Genomic DNA, 11,160 nt, shown 5'->3' with positions numbered 1-11,160 from the left:
TGTTAGGAGGAACATTTAGTGCCGGCGTAACTCAACTGAGTAACACATTCAGAACAAGCAGTTACAATTAGCAGATCCTGTTGTTGCCAAGATCGAATCATTTCCTAACCAGAATTAATTAAAAGAGCAGTTGAGCTGCCTGGCACCCAGCTTCCCTGACTTCAAAGCCTTTTCCCTGGACCTACATCCCAGACAGAGCAGAGGGGCAGCCCCCATCACCCAGGGGATGCAGGTTGTGCATCCCTCACCAATGCACTGCATCTCTCCTGAAGCTTCTAATGGCTGCTCTGGCACAGCAACACCTCCTGGTGTGGTAGGAACCTGCAAAAAACCCCATCCTGCTGCTTTTTGGGGGAAATCAGGAATTGATCCTGCTCTGCAGCCCAGCCTGTGGGAATCCTGTGAGAACACAACACAGGATGCTCCCACCTGGACCCAAACACAGAGAATGACTTTTGATCAGGGGCTAAATGCAAATTTTCTGTGATGTTGAAATCCCACCGAGGGGTTGAGACCTTTTTCCTGACCTAACTCTGATTTCCTCAGGGGTTCTGCAGCCTGTTCCAGGTCTCTCTGCAGCCCTGGTGCCTCCCAGCTCTCCTCCAGCTGTTTCTCCTCTGTGACTTTCACCAGTTCCTCTGGCACACAAGCATTACATAAGATGGACATGTTATTATCCCAGCAATTAATTTCCTTTAATTTCATTGGTTTTGTATTTTATTATTTCAACCTACTCTTAGAACTCCTGAAATTTGCTTTCCACCTGTCTTTGCATCCAGCCAGTAACATTCATACCATAAAGTTACCAGGTTGATTAAGCCACAAATTCATTGAGGGAACAGTGTTTTATTTTAGGAGCAAATTGTAAAAGAATTCAGGGGCTGGACTGCATATGCCATGTATTAATTATAGCAGAACTATTTAAAACTTGCAGTGGTCAACAATTCTATTTCAAACACACCCAAACACTGTTGTGCAGTTATTTTGATCAATTAGGCACATCTGCTAACACAAATTACACTCAGCATGTCCCTTCTAGTTTTTTTTCTCCACAAAAGATTTTCTCCTTTTTTTGGTTCAGAAAATTATTTTAATACATTGCAGTAACCTATAAATAATGATGAAAACGTAAAAGGTCAAGGAGAGGAAGAAGTACAGCACATTCCCAGTTTTTACTTCTACAAGTAATAAATTATTAGCCACGTGTTGAAGTTCAAACTGATAAAAGGCTGATATAAAAGTCATATTTCCTAAGTGCACTCCAGTTTCTGCATGGTAAAATGAAGATATTCCAGCCCATTTTACTGAAAGTGTTTAATTCCTTCCTGTGAACTTTTTATTTTGGTAGCAATGGGGCTTTGCCCCCTTCCCTGAGTGCCAGCCATGGCACAACACCCAGCAAAGCCCTGAGGAACAGGCTGCAGATCTGCTGGGCAGGCTCCAGTCCTTGATTTGCAATATTAGGATGAAACCTAATGCTCTGGGTTACTCTGGTTTGTTCCTGGATGATTAAATGATGCTCACAAGAAAAAGATGAAGGGAAAGAGCTGAGGTGTTTCCCCTCCTCCTGTGCTCCTGTCTTTATCATTTCACTTGTGATAGAAGACAGCTCTAAAAAACTTATTTTCCCCAAAGTTTTGTGTTCCTGTAGTTCCCTTATTCCATGGAAATGCTCACAGAGCAGGGAAGAGCCTGACCCAAGGCTTGGGCACTGTAAGAAAGATCTGCAACCAGAACAGCATCCCATGAGCTCACACAACAATCCAAGCCTGGATTAGCAGCACTAAGGAGCATTTTAGCAGATTATTCCAGCAGATTCAGCAAGAGGGATAAAAATCCAACTCAGATTTCATGATTTTCATTTTCATTCCTGCCATAACTACAGCAGCTGTAAAAATCAAGCATTTATCTAAAAGGGAAGGGCTGTAGAAGACCCTTCAGGTGTTTCTCCTCTGAAAGTTACAGCCTGTTATACCATCAATAATAAAACATACTCATCCTGAAACAACACTTCAGATTTTAATGAAAAGCTCTACGGCTTCATACCTGGCAAATTTTGCTTTAAAAAGTAATTTAGGACTTAATATATTAGCACAGAACTCCAGACATGCGTATAATTAAGCCATAATGTCTTCCAAAATTTCTTTCTTTCTTTCCAGTTCTAATGTTCAGCCAGATATTAACCAGCCAGATGAGCCAGCAGGTTTTGTTTCAGCTTCTTCAAAATAATTCCATCAGCTTCCAAGAGCTGTTCTCAGTAAGAACAAATGGACCAATACAGAATTTTCCTGCTGCCTGAATCTCAAGCAGATGAGGAACAATTAATGCTGAACTTGGGGGCAGCGAAGCCTCTGTGAGAACCCAAGGATGTTTCACTTTATTTCACACAAAGTGCAGGAGCATTTGCTGATGTTCCACCCTTTGGTTTAAAATCCAGGCCCCCATCCCTCCCCAGGCAGACAGGACACAGATTAAATCCCTCCCCAGTTCCATGGCTTCTCTTATTTTCACCTGCCCACAACAGGAATTGTTCCTTTGCTCACAAAGTTAAAGAAATTTCTTATTAAAATTCATCACCTTAAAGGGAATGTGTGAGAAATGCTAAAGATAATTGGGTTGCACTCATGAATAAAGAATATTAATAAAATGAAGAAAGTGCTTTTATGTTCTTCAACCAACAGCTCTTGCACTGCCCTTTAAGTGTGTTGCACCCTCATTTAAGAAAATAGACAGTAAAATTTTCTAATTAAAGTTTCATTTGCAAAATCCCTGGTTTTGAACTATCTTCACCAGAGCAACAAAGCAGGTAACAATCCCAAGTTTATGCCTTGAGGGTCTGATTTTCCAAATCATTTGTGTTTTCATTGGTCTGATGTTTTACTTGCACCTGACTGTCCCGAAGCTTTCTGAGCTCTCTTGTTCTACACTAAATTAGTCAGAGCTCTTTTACCTCTGAGAGACTCTTACAGGAGAATTTCACAGAAATCAGCTCAGCTCAAAGACAACAAAGTCCAGGAAATTTCAAAGCTTCTGAAAGACAAAAAGCTATGAGCTCGTGATTAAAGAAAAAAACTATTACATACTTCAGCAAAGACTCATGAATACATTCCTCCAGCACAATTACTATGATTTTTAGAGAATACTTTTTAGGAAAGAGAGGGTGAAACTGTAATTCCAAGCCAGATCCAAGGGTTCATACCTTGAATGAGCCTGGCAGGATTTAGAACAGTCATTTCCAGAACTGATCAAGATAACACTATCAGCTCATTAGGGTGTGAGGATGCATGCCCAAACAAATTAAACTCATTTCATGCTGATAAAAAGATATCTGAGGAAAACTGAAGGTCAAAGAGATTTATCCCATAAGGGATTCAGAGTTTGAGAAATGTTCCAACAGAATTTAAAACTCCAGAAATGATGCATTTCTGAATAAAACTGTAACAAGGGTCCATTTCTCTGTGTTATTACACAAGTGGGATTTAAAAAAAAACCCAACCCAAACCAACAATGAAAATACACAGAAATTAATCTTTAGGGCAAGGTTATTGAAGAAAACACCACATAGAAGAAAAATAAGTTTCAAATTATCTCCCAAAAGAGCAAAAATATGTCAGTAGATAAATTTGCTGGGCTTTAATCCTATTTATTGAAATAACAGCAAATTAAAGGCCCATTTTTGCAGGTTCTGGGATAATCCCTGTGCTAAGTGCTTCCAGCTTTTTGAAACTCTACAGAGCTTCAATCACCCAGCACACTGAGATCTCTAAAGAGTGCAACTAAATATTATGATAAGGCAGTTAAGTTTTATGTTTGACTACATTTTATCCAAGTAGCAGAGATCCTGACAGATGCTTCTCCCTGCCTGCTCTATCTCACGTGGGCCAGCAGAGAGAGGAAGAAAAGCAGCCCAGATGTGGTGTAAATCTGTGTCCTCCTGGAATCCAGAGCTCAGCCCAGCTCAGCCCAGTGCAGCAGGAGCTGTGAGCAGCCTGGCATGGCTGCTGTGTGTTCACTGCTGTCCTCAGCCCTCGCAGTAAGGTAGGAAAATCAGAAAGAAAATCTTCATAAGATCAGGCCTGCTCTGGCTGGCCTGTCAGTTCTTCTAAAGAAAGCTGGCACTTGGCAGGTTCCCATGTGAAAGCAATGCTGGTGTGAGCAGTTCATTAACATTACAATCTATTCCTGGGTAAAAGATAACTTGTACCTGTATAAACTGGATTTACACCTGAGATAGAGAAATTAAAACTGTCTCTCACAAACAACTTTCCCTGCAGGTACACACTGAGAGTTTGCGTGACCAAGCAATCCAGAATAACAATTTGTTACTGACCAATAAAGTCATTGGCAGGAAAGCTCCTGACCAATTGGAGTCCCACATGAGGTCTGTAAAACTGGATAAAAAGGAGTTTTGTGAATAAAGAATGGGTTTTCTCCACCATGAAGAAAATGGAGTCTGTGTGATTTATTCTCATACTCCCATACTCATTTATTCCCATACTCATCCTCCCTCGAGGGATTCTGAAATGTAAAAACCTTCAATCAGGAAGGTGAATCAATATTAACCTTTCTTTTACCACCAAGATAACTCTCCAGGATCACAAGTTTTGTTGGTCTGAGAGTCCTGCAAGCTGTTCACAAGATTTACAAATCCAGACACAACCCCAAGCCTTTGCATTCCATTTTTATCTTGTAGTGTAATTTTACAAACCATACTGACTGCATATATCTAATGGTTATACAGAACACTCTCAAACACTTCCATTTCCAAAAGGGAGGGAATTTCACAAGGTCTTCAGAGATTTCCAGGATGGCTGATTCTGGTGGGAAAGAGGAATAAAAAATCCAAGGAATTCTTGATTTGTTCTGTTTCCAACAAAGAAAAAAGGTCCACCAACAGCAAAGAGTATCCCAACCTGTAAACCATTAGGCAGTAGTTGTGTCCCTGTGTATGAGAGAATATATTCCATTTATAACTACAAGGAGGTGCTGAACCTGCTCCTCAAGGGCACGTTCAGCCTGAGAGAGAGAGAAATTGGCACAGACAGAGCTGTTTGCTGGCTCAGCTCTGGCTAAAAAGCACCACTGAGGACTGCCAATATTTATGTGATCCTCCTGTTTTATTCAGAGAGCAAGAAAACACAGCCAAAAAGCCCTGGACCAGCACGCTGAGCAAGGCAGGTACAGCACTCATTTCTCATGAAATGAGATTTTCTGCTGAATAATCAAGCTTATGATAGTTTGGGAAGCTTTCCTCTTGGAAAATGTGGTGGGTAAATCAAGTAGCTTATAAAGCTAACACTCTGCACAGGGCTTAACTCTGCTAAAATCTATCCAAGGAAATTCTCCCAGGGTCCTGTGTGGCATGCAGGGAAGCAGGTCTAGAGGGATGTGTATTAATGGGGGATTTTCCTCATGAAAACCTGTGGGTTTGCTCATAAGAAACAACAAAATACAACAATTTCTAGCTCATGGGTTTCCACAGATATAATTGATATAATTGACATAATTATTTTCCTTTTCCTTTCCATTTTTCTTCCCAGGCTGTAGGAGAATCACCAATCCCAGAGTGCCAGGGCAGGCACTTTTCAAGCTGCCACATCCCCAGCTGTGCCCTGCAGCTGCACTTCTGGAAACCTCTGTACCCTGTCTCCCCTCTAGCCCAGTCTTTTTCAGGCTGAAGGAAAGGACTGAGGAATGATCACAGATGGTCCAAATGTGCCCCAGTGTGAGCACAGGAACAGCGCTCTGGGGCTGAGCCAACAGGAGCTCAGCAGTGCTGAGGATTTTCTCCCACTCCTCCAGCACACATGGATGGATGGATGGATGGATGGATGGATGGATGGATGGATGGATGGATGGATGGATGGATGATGGATGGATGATGGATGGATGATGGATGGATGGATGGATGGATGATGGATGGATGATGGATGGATGGATGATGGATGATGGATGGATGATGGATGATGGATGGATGATGGATGGATGGATGGATGGATGGATGGATGGATGGATGATGGATGGATGATGGATGGAGGGATGGATGGATGATGCGGGGATGGATGGATGGATGGATGATGGATGGATGGATGATGGATGGATGGATGGATGGATGGATGGATGGATGATGGATGGATGGATGGATGGATGGAGGGATGGATGGATGGATGGATGATGGATGGATGATGGATGGATGATGATGGATGGATGATGGATGGAGGGATGGATGATGGATGATGGATGATGGATGGATGGATGGTGGATGGATGATGGATGGATGGATGATGGATGGATGGATGGATGGATGATGGATGATGGATGGATGGATGGATGATGGATGGATGGATGGATGGATGGATGGATGGATGGATGGATGGATGATGGATGGTGGATGGATGGATGGATGGATGGATGGATGGATGGATGGATGGATGGAGGGATGATGGATGATGGATGGATGGATGATGGATGGATGGATGATGGATGATGGATGGATGGATGATGAATGGATGATGGATGGATGGATGATGGATGGATGGATGATGGATGGATGGATGGATGGATGGATGGATTATGGATGGATGGATGGATGGATGGATGGATGGATGGATGATGGATGGATGATGGATGGATGGATGGATGGATGGATGGATGGATGGATGGATGGATGATGGATGATGGATGGATGGATGATGGATGGATGGATGGATGGATGGATGGATGGATGGATGGATGGATGGATGGATGGAGGGATGATGGATGATGGATGGATGGATGATGGATGGATGGATGATGGATGGATGGATGGATGGATGGATGGATGATGGATGATGGATGGATGGATGGATGGATGGATGGATGATGGATGGATGGATGGATAATGGATGGATGATGGATGGATGGATGGATGGATGGATGGATGGATGGATGGATGGATGATGGATGGATGGATGGATAATGGATGGATGATGGATGGATGGATGGATGGATGGATGGATGATGGATGGATGATGGATGGATGGGTGGATGGATGATGGATGGATGGATGATGAATGGATGATGGATGGATGGATGATGGATGGATGGATGGATGGATGGATGATGGATGGATGGATGATGGATGATGGATGGATGGATGATGAATGGATGGATGGATGATGGATGGATGATGGATGGATGGATGATGGATGGATGGATGGATGGATGGATGATGGATGGATGGATGGATGATGGATGGATGGATGATGGATGGATGATGGATGGATGGATGATGGATGATGGATGGATGGATGGATGGATGGATGGATGGATGGATGGATGATGGATGGATGGATGGATGGATGGATGGATGGATGGATGGATGATGGATGGATGGATGATGGATGATGGATGATGGATGGATGATGGATGGATGGATGGATGGATGGATGATGGATGGATAATGGATGGTGGATGGATGGATGGATGATGGATGGATGATGGATGGATGGATGGTGGATGGATGGATGGATGGATGGATGGATGGATGGATGGATGGATGGATGGATGGATGATGTGCTCACTCTCCAGGGGTTGTGTTCCAGCTCTCTTACAGACAGATCTCAGCCCAAAACTGGAACCAAACAGGAGTGCCAGTCAGGTCACTGTGAGGGTCCCCTTCTTATTTCATATATTTCCTATTTTGTTCACATTTGAAATACCAAATCAGAGTTCACTTACCCTGACAAAAAGATGGCTCTGCCCTATGGGAGCCCACAGCAGACTGAGCACCCTGCTTTGAATCAGAGTGGTTTGGGTTGGAAAGGATCTTAAAAATCATCCAGTGCCACCCCAGCCATGGCAGGGACACCTTCCACTGTCCCAGGGCTCTCCAAGGCTTGTCCAACCTGGCCTTGGGCACTGCCAGGGATCCAGGGGCAGCCAACCTCTGCCAGGGTCTCCTCACCCTCACAGGGAATATTTTATTCCTTAATCTAATCTAAATCTCCCCTCTCTCAGTTTAAAGCCATTCCTCCTTGTCCTATCATTACCTGTTGCTTTCCAACAACATTTCCAACAAATGCAACTTCAGCTTTTCTGCTTTCCTCATATTCTGTGCTGCTTTAGTGTGTGGGTCTGGGTTCACATCAGGGGATGCTGAGCTCTGGGCACAGAGCAGGGACACAAAACAATTCCTGCTCCAGCTGGGCACCAAGGACAAATGATCCAAATCTCAGCCCAGGAGCACAAACCCCGTGGGCTGGAGAGAGAAAAACAAGGATGGGACTGCAGGGGCTAAAGCTGGAATGGGACAATGAACTCAAGATGCAAATGGAGCAAAAGTTATAAAAAGAGATACCCCATGACCAGTTGTCCATTTTGGGACCATTTTGGGTTGTGCTGCCCAAGATGGATCCATTGAGGCCTCTGAATAAATCCCTGCTTTATTCTTTAGCTCCATCTACTCTCTGTTCTAGGTCAGCCTTCACCTGGCATCAACACCAGAATCACCTCAAGGCCTTTGTCTGCCTTTATCTTCATTTCTCCCCTCCTGTTACCTCCTTTCACCTGAGCTTTGCTCTGCATGGTCCCCAGCAGAAGCCAGAAGAAATCTCTGAGCTCCTTTGCATGACAAAGTAGCAGAAGCCACAGAAAGCTGAGCACATTTCCAAGCTCAGCAGAGCATTGCACTCATTCCTAACTAGAGACATCCTTCACCAGGCTGAGATTTTACAGGTGCTGAGGCTCTGAGAGCTGTGAAATGAGCAATAAAAGACTTTGGGTAGCTTAGCATGAAGGCAAGATTGCAAATTAATGTGAAGTTTTATTCAGGTTTACCTAGAGGGCAGGAATGGATCCTGCTGTTCAGGGAAGAAAGAAAAAATGTTTAAAATTTGAATCACAGGGACCTACAAGGAGTCCAGCTCTGAAGTGAATGGGGATCAAACCCACACCTTTGGCATTTTTAGCACCACCCCCTAACAAACTGAGCTAAATTGAGAGCCAGGTGTGTTTATTCCATAGATCACCCACAGAACACCAGCTGCCTGCAGTGTTTGCCTTCAGCTGCACGTGGAGGGGTTAAATCCCAGATGGATGGGTTAATTCCCAGATGGCTGCCAGAGTTCAGGGGTAAAACTCTTCACCCAAAGCATGATTTACCCCAACACATCACCTACTCCAGCTCCCACCCAGCTGGCATCAGGCACATCCATTAGCCCAGGGCTCCTGTTGGATACAAAAGTTGTAAATAGGATAGGAGGGAACAGGGATTGTGTTCAGCTACCAAGATAAGGTATTGGGCAGCTCTCAGCACACTGGACCCCAGGCCTGCTTTTCCTCTCCATTCAGATCATTCAAGCCTAATTAATGAAAGCCTTTTGTGTCTCAGGGCAGAGATAAGTGGTATGCAATGTTTTCTTGCAGCACTCAGAAGGAATGACACCCCCAGCCAACAAATAACACAAGAGAAACTGGTTCTAACTTTAAAGACTGAGAGAGAAAACCCAGCTCATTTCCTGCAGCCTGAATTCTCTACAGAAAAGATGATTTAGTTTTTCCCCCTCCTGCCAGCCAGCACAGCAACCCCTCAGCCCCAAGTGTCAGAATTCCCCATGAAGGCCAAACTGTCCCCAAGAATTTATAATAATCCTGGCTGTCCCTCACCCCAAGCCTGATTAATTAATTAATTAATCAGAGATATCTCTTCTCTGGTTGGGGATCTCTGTAAGGAGCCAAAAGGCAGAAGAAAAGGGGAAAAGCTTCAGCTGGCACTCATCCAAACCTCTATCTTTGTGTGAAGATAATCTCCTCAGGGAGGAACAGTGGCCAGGTAAATGTCCCAGGACACAGTGCAGCAGCAGAATGCTGTGCTAGGCACACTCAGAGCTCTTTTGCCCCTATTTAGAAGAGTCACACACTTTGTACTGTTCCCTTTCACACTTGAGAGGCATCAATTGCAGAGAAAGCTCTGGTGCAGCCTGCTCCACATGGATTCACTCTGACAGCAGCAGATCCACCTGGTTATTGATGAGTGCCTTCCCAGAGTGCAAGCTCCAGCTCAGAAAAGCTGCCTGGCAGCTCCTGGTGAAACAAATTACCTCTCTTTTCATGGATGGGAACAAGTGGACCAAATTACAGAAGTATTAAAAATCAGTCAAGTATTTCATCATCCACCAATGCAAATACAATGTGTGCAAGCTGAGAGAAAGGCAAACAAATTACTCCTGAAAAGGTGGGCAGGGAGAAGGAACAGAATGAATTGATCTTTAGACCTCAGCCTTTCCTCTGCAGATCAATCAGGGCTGAAATTAAACCAGATTAAAAATCTAACCACAAAAGCAAAGGAGAATTCAAGTCAGAGCAAACGTGATTTTGGTCATCATCCCAAGCTGGCCTGTAGATTTTTGTTTCACATTTCTGCTGAAATGACCAAGTCTGACCTGGGCTGACTCTTACTCAGATTTTCCCCTGGGAGTGTCACCTGTAGAGAGAAGATGGTGTCTGCTCACAGCAGCTCCCAGGCCATGCAGAAGAGGTAGAGGGATTTATTATGAACTTTCTTTCTAAAAACACATTTCCTCATATCATCAGAAAATATTAATGACCTTTTCTGCAGACCTTTTTAAATCTATATTTTTTTTTTCTTTTTACTAAACAGCCATTTTCTTCCAAGGACAACAAATGTTGATTTATGTGAAGTGAGATCAGAACTTTATCTATAAAGACCTTTATAGATAAAGACCTCCTTTATATATAAAGGCCTCCTAAAATTAACAGGTTTTCTTTTCTTGTTTAATGATGAAGTGGAAGGGTGAACCTTTGGTCTGCTCTAAGAGAATATAAAATAAAACATAGCTGGCCATCTATAATAAATATACTGGAAAAAAAATAACTGGAGTATATAATTAGAGAATTTACAAGGAAAAAAAAGGAAAAAAACCCTTCACATTTCTTTTTTTTTTTTAAGTTTAGCTCAAGCTTTTAGCTGGCAGCTAAAAGTAAAACAGCAATTGTTTCTTAGGCATTATCACTACATGTTTCATAAGGATTAAGTAGAATGCTGTTATTAGAGTAGTCAGTGGTTCAGGATGCCAGAAGATTGGAAGATTAAACAAAAGCTAATCTCTAGGAAAGTAGGACGAGATGCTTTGTTTCTTTTTCAGGAAAAAGGATTCCCAG

Source organism: Agelaius phoeniceus, chromosome 12 (assembly GCF_051311805.1).
Source record: "Agelaius phoeniceus isolate bAgePho1 chromosome 12, bAgePho1.hap1, whole genome shotgun sequence".
Lineage (NCBI taxonomy): Eukaryota > Metazoa > Chordata > Aves > Passeriformes > Icteridae > Agelaius > Agelaius phoeniceus.
The sequence above is the reverse complement of the archived record's forward strand: the minus strand, read 5'-3'. Positions refer to the sequence as shown.